This window comes from Carlito syrichta, unplaced genomic scaffold, assembly GCF_000164805.1.
Source record: "Carlito syrichta isolate Samal-C Ts95f unplaced genomic scaffold, Tarsius_syrichta-2.0.1 Scaffold302268, whole genome shotgun sequence".
In the NCBI taxonomy this organism is placed as follows: Eukaryota; Metazoa; Chordata; class Mammalia; order Primates; family Tarsiidae; genus Carlito; species Carlito syrichta.
In genome coordinates, this window is record NW_007246364.1 from 254,204 (window position 1) to 262,150 (window position 7,947).

Here is a 7,947-nt window from a genome sequence, read left to right on the forward strand (position 1 = left end):
GGTGGCCAGGAGCAGCCACTGCACTCCAGTCTGGGCGACAGAGTGCAGTTTTTTGAGTTGAGACTCCAACTCAAAAAAAAAAAAAATTAGCCAGGTATGGTACCGTGAGCCTGTAGTTCTAGTTACTTGGAAGGCTGAGTCGGAAGGATGACCTGAGCCCAGCAGGTCAACACTGGGGGTACTGTAAGTGTACCACTGCATTCCAGCCTGAGCGACAGAGTGAGACTCCGACTCAAAAAAAAAGAAAAAGAAAAAAGAGTAAGAAGGTATTGTAAAAAAAATTATAAAAAACCAGTATAAAAACTATTAATATTTAAGCAACTAACTCAAATAAATAACAAGTCCTTCAAGGAAACAGCTGTTGTGTGAGCAGGTCTCACCTCAAAGCATTGATAAGGTAGTTCAAATTGGGAACATTTAAAATAATCATTCTTAGCTAGGAGGTAAATGTGAAATCCAGTCCCTATTCCTGGGCTCAAATATCTCTCATCATTTCCATTCATCATGACTATGAATCCGGTTTGCTGAGAGTAAGATTTTCTGTTCTCAGCCACACACTCCTCTATGTTCAGAGCCCTACAGACAAAATTCAAACAGATGCAGTCCCCAGGCCTTTGACAACATGCGATGGAAAGCAGACAATAGGAAAAGAATGCATCAGAGCTACAGATGTGCAGGCAGCTGCACAAATGGCAAACAGAGTCATGGCCTTACACCAGATGGTCCCTGTAGTCTAGTAAAAAATTATCAACATGGAGCCCAGTCACAGTTTCAGGTTGATAGAGATAGCTAGTTCTTGGAATTGTATGATGAAACCTCAAAGAAAAATAGAAGCAAAACTGTGAAGTCATTTGAAGTTGATTAGAAAAAGAGAGAGCTTCAGGAGTTATATACTGAACAGCTAGAACAGAAACGGTTTCCAGATATTGAGTTTGCCACATGGAAACACCAGGGTATGATAATGGAGCACAACACTGTAAACCCTGAAGAATGTCATTGGCCACCATGTTTGTATGGACAAAGAAAGAGGATTGGATTGGAAGGGTTGTAAAAGATGGCTTAAAGGTAGACTTGAGGCAACTGGACTCCAGAGTTTGTTTCTCATGTAAGTTTCCAAAAGTTTTACGGCTATGTTTTAGGTTATATTTGTTGCTCAGTTTTTCGACTTTATTTAACATGTTTACTTTCCATGGGTGATAGGTAGTAAGGTGTGGTTTGCTCAGAGTTCAAAGCTATAATTAAAACAACAACAACAGCAACAACCAAAAAAAACTCTTAGGATCATCTCTCTGCAGTTAACAGGAGCCCAACTCAAAATATCCTAAGGAGAAAGGGGACCTTATCATAAGAAAATCCATGTATTTCACAGATTCTAAGAACTGGAATGTAGATGGGTCTCAGAAACAAATGGAACCACATTTAAATACCATGGGCCCTCTCTGTTTATCTTTTGTCTTTGTTTTGCAAGTCAGTCTGCTTCTTTTTTTTCCTCACTGACAGCTAATTTGCTTGTGGTGCTCCTGAAGTGCATAGGAAACACAGCTGCTAATAGGCCTCAAGTTCATGTTTCCTCCATTTCAAACAGCAGCAAGACTGAATCTTAGTCTAAGTTCAAACTCTGGGAAAGAAATAAGATTGGTCTAGTTTGAGTCAGGTACCCACCCTTGAATGAATTAACTGTAGCCACAGGATCACAGTGTATTAACTCAGCTCCCATCATTATCACGTTTATGTATTTGTTGAGGGAAAGTTCCTAGAAAAGAATAGTGTAGTTCAATGATATTTGTGTATCGAGATGCTTTTGGCTATAAATAATAAGGTATTTATTGTCTCCCTTGAAATTTGATGAGTCTGAGATTCATGCCAATGCAATTTAGCCAGTGTTTATTGAGCATCTACTATGTGTCAGACACTGTTTTAGGTGCTAGTAACACATGAGTGAATAAAGCAGACAGTAATCCCTGCCCTCAATGCAGTGACTCAATAGCATTAACAAGTTCTCAGGTTTTTTTATTTTGTTTTAATTCTTCCAATCCTAGCATGCCAGCTATAACAACCTGTGTAAAGAGGAATCAAACAGAGACACACAAAGTTTTAGTAATTTACCTAAGGTCACACAAGTACTAAATGAAGGAATCATGAACCCAGACTCTTTTTTTGTTTTTTTGTTTGTTTTGTTTTTTTGAGTTGGAGTCTCACTCTGTCGCCCAGACTGGAGTGCAGTGGCCGCTCCCGGCCACTGCAGCCTCGACATGAACCCAGACTCTTAAACACCATGCAGTGCTGCTTTTTTATCCTGGAGCTGGAAAGGAGTTCATCCTTGCTGAAGCACATGGCAACATGATACCTGAATAAATCAGAGGCCTATGAGCCGGGGATAGGTGGGAATGACTTCTAGAAAGGGAACTACCATGACTTCTACTGCTTGCTGCGCCAGGACTTCTTGGGTCAAATGTATCTCTAAATCTTGTTAAAGCTGCTTGTTATTTACAGTTAGAAGCTCTCCTCAAGGTCATGGTTAGGTGTTCTGGACAGAACTGGAGGTAGCTCACACAGAGACAAGGTGCCTGTAAGTCAAGTTTTCTGATGGCCATGTCAGGGGGCAGTTTTCTAAACTGCAGAAGAGGCAGTTGATGTGGCAGAAAGTATACACAAGTTGGAATTTAGAGGCTCTGGGTATCAATCCCTATAATGTAACAACCAGAAAATTCTTTATTTTTTGAGTCGGAGTCTCGCTCGGTCACCCAGGCTGAAGTGCCTCCAGCCTCGACTTCCTGGGCTTAGGCGGTCCTTTCACCTCAGCCTTTCAAGTGGCTGGAACTACAGTTGCATGCCATCACATCCAGTTAATTTTTTTACTTATTGTAGAGACGAAGTTTTGCCAAGTTTCTCAGGCTGGTCTCGAAACCCTGGGCTCAAGCAATCCTCTTGCCTCTACCTCCCAAAGCGCTGGGATTGAATTGTGAGCCACCATGGCCAGCTAGCCAGAAAATTCTTAAGGTAGGTTGGGGTATAATTTTGGCAGAGGCTGAGGAAAATTGTCTTCATTTGACTTTAACCAGGAAAGGTACTTTTGAATCTTAAGTTGTCGAGCTTGGAACTTCTGAAATGAAAAAGCATAAATTAAACAGAAGTTAGGTAAATTTTAAAAATGTGGATGGAAGGGGAGGAATCAGAGGTCATTACTTCCATGCAATACAAACTGGAGACATAACATCCAATATAAAGAGAATGATAATAAATCTTCATGTTATGAGACGAGGAAATCATCAAGAAAGCTGATAAATACACAGAGAGGATTTCAAATATATTTGCAACATTTTATTTTGTAGAAAGAGTGGTAGGTACATGAGTATGTGTTTTATTATTCTCTACGCCTTTTTTTCCTGAAATATTTCATTTTTTAAAAAAAGCAAGCTTGGGTATCATTTTGCTTTTTTGGAATCTGTCATTTGTAATTTGATGAATTGTCATTAGTGAGGGAGGAAGTGCAGAAGAAGATCTGAAGTACTGATGTCTTCTTCCTTCCAGAGGGAAGGACCAGACCTCAGGTCCCTTATCTTGGATCATCAGCAATATTCCTTATATCATCTTTGTGGTCATGGCATTACCCTCTCCTCCCTGTCCCTCACCCTCTTGCAATTTTTTCTTTTACATTTAGGAACTCAGTTGCATCCTACAATTTTCCACTGCCCCAGTTGCACCAAGGAGTGGGTGTAGTAGAAATTCAATATCCACTGGTATGTGTCATTGTTCCTGAGTCAACTTTGCTTTTCAAAACACAATATGTTATTAAACAAAATCTCTCCTCTGTCTTGAACAACAGACTAACGGTTGGGTTTTTAAATATATATTTAAGAAAAGAGAATACATGCTTAGTCCACTCAAAGGCTAATAACCTGCCAGCGTTCATTGGGAGTTGCTAGGGTGGTGGGTTTCCCCCCACTACCAATTCTTGAGTCACATAATGGCAACATTTTGCTATAAAAATGCTAACTTCTCTTCTGTTGTACTTCTGCTGTTATTCAAAAACAGCCAAATGGATGTTATTGAAATCCGGTCCCAAAAAAAGGTTGAAATTGCTCCCCAGCTGGGCCTGAGACCCTGTGTGCCAAATTTCAGCCTAAAGAGAATTCTTATATTTGAGTCACTGTGAGCAGCTGAAAATATGAGGTTTGGGGTGGAAATGCTAACAGACTCTTAACTATCATTTTGCAAACCATGTGATTATAACACAATGCAGACCTCCTCTGGAGCCGCTCTCTGGCAAAAGCAACAGAAACAAGACGTCTGGGCCCTGAAGTTCTGCCTTTACAAGCTTCTGCTGGGCTAGCAGCCGGCCGGGGAAGCCTGGCAGTGACATTGTGGACATTGCTGTTCTTGCTGAGATTAAAAAGATGGGCACCATTGGTGAATTTCTGTTAAGTAGCTTGAATGTGTGCAGCTCATTCCTTTACAGGGCTCCTTGGAACACAAGTTTATGGTCACCCTTGCTTGTTCTGGAAGTGTTATCGCCAACACAGTGCTTGATTCCAACCAGACACAAATTGTTTGCCACCTCTAGTCCCATTGGCTTAGTCACACTTGCTCCCATTCCAACTTGGCAAAAATGCCTGCACCGCTTGGCCACTTGCTTCTGTCATCTGGCATTTAGATGTGGGCTGAATCTCTCCTCAGTAACATTTGGGGCCACAGAGATGCTTTGGTTCCAGGCTCCAAACACATGTTCCAGACAGTGAGTGTCCAAATGTAGGTAGAGTTTCCACAGGCTGATTCATTCATGGCGACTTCACATGATGGAGAGGGAATCAGAGCTTCTTGAGGGCAGTCTCCCAGCATGCTGTTTCTCAAAGAGACCCTCGCCATCTCTTCCATAATATTCAGCTCTCTCTAGAGCTGTAGGAAAAAAAAATGCGGCCGGGTGCAGTGGCTCATGCCTATAATCCCAGCACTTTGGGAGGCTGAGGTTAGAGGATTACTTGTGCCCAGAAGTTCAAAACCAGCCTGGGCAACATAGTGATGAATGATGGTGTGTGCCTGTAGTGTCAGTTACTTGGGTTGCTGAGTGGGGAGGATCACTTGAGCCCAGGAGTTTTGAGGCTACAGCAAGCCGTGATCATGCCACTGCACTCTATCCCAGGAGACAGAGTGAGAACCTGACTCAAGAAAAAAAGAAAAAATTGTTCCCAAGGCCCAGTCAGACTGTGGCTGATCTTTTTCTGCCACTTCCCTGCTGGTCTAGTTTAGGCAAGACAATTACTCACAGAGTCTCAGTTTCCTCATCTATAAAATGGGGACAGAGCCTGCTTTCTGTCCACTTGTAAAGATCACAGAATATGACAGTATTTCCTAAACTGCAATGCACTGTACACATTTTTTGGTCATATTATCTGCAAAATCTTATCATAACTTCAAAATTTTGTTTTTTTGAGTCAAGGTCTCACACTCTGTGATAATTAAGTGAGAGATGCACTAGATACAGTAGCAATTCAGAAGTAGAGAGGAGGTGTAAGGGCTAGAGAAACAAGGGTAGCTTTATGGAGAATGCATGAAGTAGATTTTGATGCTTGTGCCTTGATAAAGAATCCCTTCTTCTAGGATGTCTTAGTCCATTCTGCCACAACAAAACACCTTAGACTGGGTAATTTGTAAGCAACAGAAATTTATGTCATACAGTTTTAGAGGCTAGGAAGTTCAAGGTCAAAGTGGCAGCAGATTTGGTGCCTGGTGAGGGTTTGCTCTCTGCTTCATAAATGGTACCTTCTAGTTGTGTTCTTACATGGTGGAAGGAGTGAACAGGCTCTCTGCGGCTTTTTTTTTTTTTAAGGGAACTATTCCTTAATTATCTCTTAAAGGTCTCACCACATAATACTATCACAATGGGGATTAGGTTTCAACATATAACTTTTAGGAGGACACAAACATTCTGATCAAAGGAGATTTGATCTTCCATATTTTGTATGGTTTTGGTGGGTTTTCCTGTTATAATACTGCCCTTCCTGGCTATAGATGTGGGCATATACCCAGGGCTTAGCTATCATAGTATCCTACCATACTAGACAAAATGATTGAACAAAATAGCATTTCATCCAAATCAGTCCAATAAAATTCTCCTCAGGATATTATAAATGGAAGATGAGATGGTGGGGGTGGGGAGAGACTCTTTTTTATGAGTTATGCATAAGAAAGGATATTGGGCCAGGCAGGGTGGCTCACACCTATAACTCCAGCACTTTGGGAAGCTGAAGGAGGAAGATTGCTTCAGCCCAGGAGGTCAAGACTAGTCTGGGCATCATAGTAAACTCTGTCTTTACAAAATAAAAATAAAAAATTATCCAGATGTGGTGGTGTACACCTGTAGTCCAAGCTACTTAGGAGGCTAAGATGGGAGGATCTTTGGAGTCCAGATGGTTGAGGCTGCAATGAGCCAGGATCAGATCGCTCCACTCCAGTGGAGACAGAGTGAGACCTTGTCTCAAAAAAAAAAAAAAAAAGAGTAGAATTTTGATAGGCCTAGGAAAAAAGGCAGGGCATTCTGGGCAAGTAGAGCTACTTTTTTTTTATTATAAAGATATGGGGTACAATTCAGAGTAGGGCTACTTTAATGAAGGTCCAGGGATAAAAATGAGCATGGTGTACTTGGGGAATCTGAGAAAATCAGCTGTAATGGAACAATTCCCAAAAAAGTAAGTTGAGAGTAACTAAATTATGTAGATTATTATATAAAGAGGCCAGTCCAGTAGTTTCTTCAAACTAGATAAAAGTTGAGTCTTGATTACGAGGAAACACAGAGTTTCTAAAATTAAAATAAAGAAAATTTGCCTCTGTTTAAAGGCAAAATTTAAAAAGTCTGTTGTATTAATCAGCTCAGGCTGTCATGGCAAAATCCCGTAGACCGGGTGCCTTAAACAGGAGACATTTATTTTCTCACAGTTCTGAAGGCCAGAAGTCCAAGATCAAGTTTCTGGCAAAATCAGTTTCTGGTAAGAACTCCCTTCCTAGCTTGGAGAGAGCTGCCTTCTCACTGTGTCCTCACATAGTCTTTCCTTTGTGCACTTGTAGGGTAGAGGAAGACCTGGTATCTCTCTCTCTCTGTCTCTGTCTGTCTGTCCATCTTTCTCTCTCTCTCTCTCTCTCTCTCTCTCTCTCCCTCCCTCTCTCCCTCTCTCTGAACCAGAGTCTCACTCTGTTGCCCAGGGTGGAGTGTAGTGGCACACTCATGGCTACCACAGTGTCGACCTCTTGGACTCAGGCCATCCTTCCGCCTCAGCCTTCCAAGTAACTGGAAACAGAGGCACATATCATCACATCCGGGTAATTTTTAAATTTACTATAGAGACGAGGTCTTGCCAAGTTGCCCAGGCTGGTCTCAAACCCCTGGGCTCAGTCAGTTCTCTCCTTCACCTCCCAAAGTGTTGAAATTGCAGGCATGAGCCACCACGCCTGGCTTGATTACTTCTTGCGAGGAAGGAAAGGAATGTAATTCGTTGAGAGTTGCAATTGAATTTGAAACTCCCTTCCTTCCTTCCTTCCTTCCGTCCTTCCTTCCTTCCTTCCTTCCTTCCTTCCTTCCTTCCTTTCATTGGAGTCAGAGTCTCACTTTGTTGCCCAGGCTAGAGTGCAGTGCCATGCTCATGGCCACCACAGCCTCAACTTCATGGGATCAGGTGATCCTTCCACCTCGGCCTTCCAAGTAGCTGGACCTACAGGGGCACACCACCACATTCAACTAATTTTTAAAAATTTATTGTAGAGACAAGGTCTCACCAAGTTGTCCAGGCTGCTCTCGAACCCATGGGCTCAGGCAATCCTCTTGCCTCTACTTCCCAAAGTGTTGGAATTACAGGTGTGAGCCACTGCGCCTGGCTGAAATGTTTTCTTTTTTTTTCTTTTCTTTTCTTTTCTTTCTTTCTTTCCTTCCTTCCCTCCCTCCCTCCTTCCCTCCCT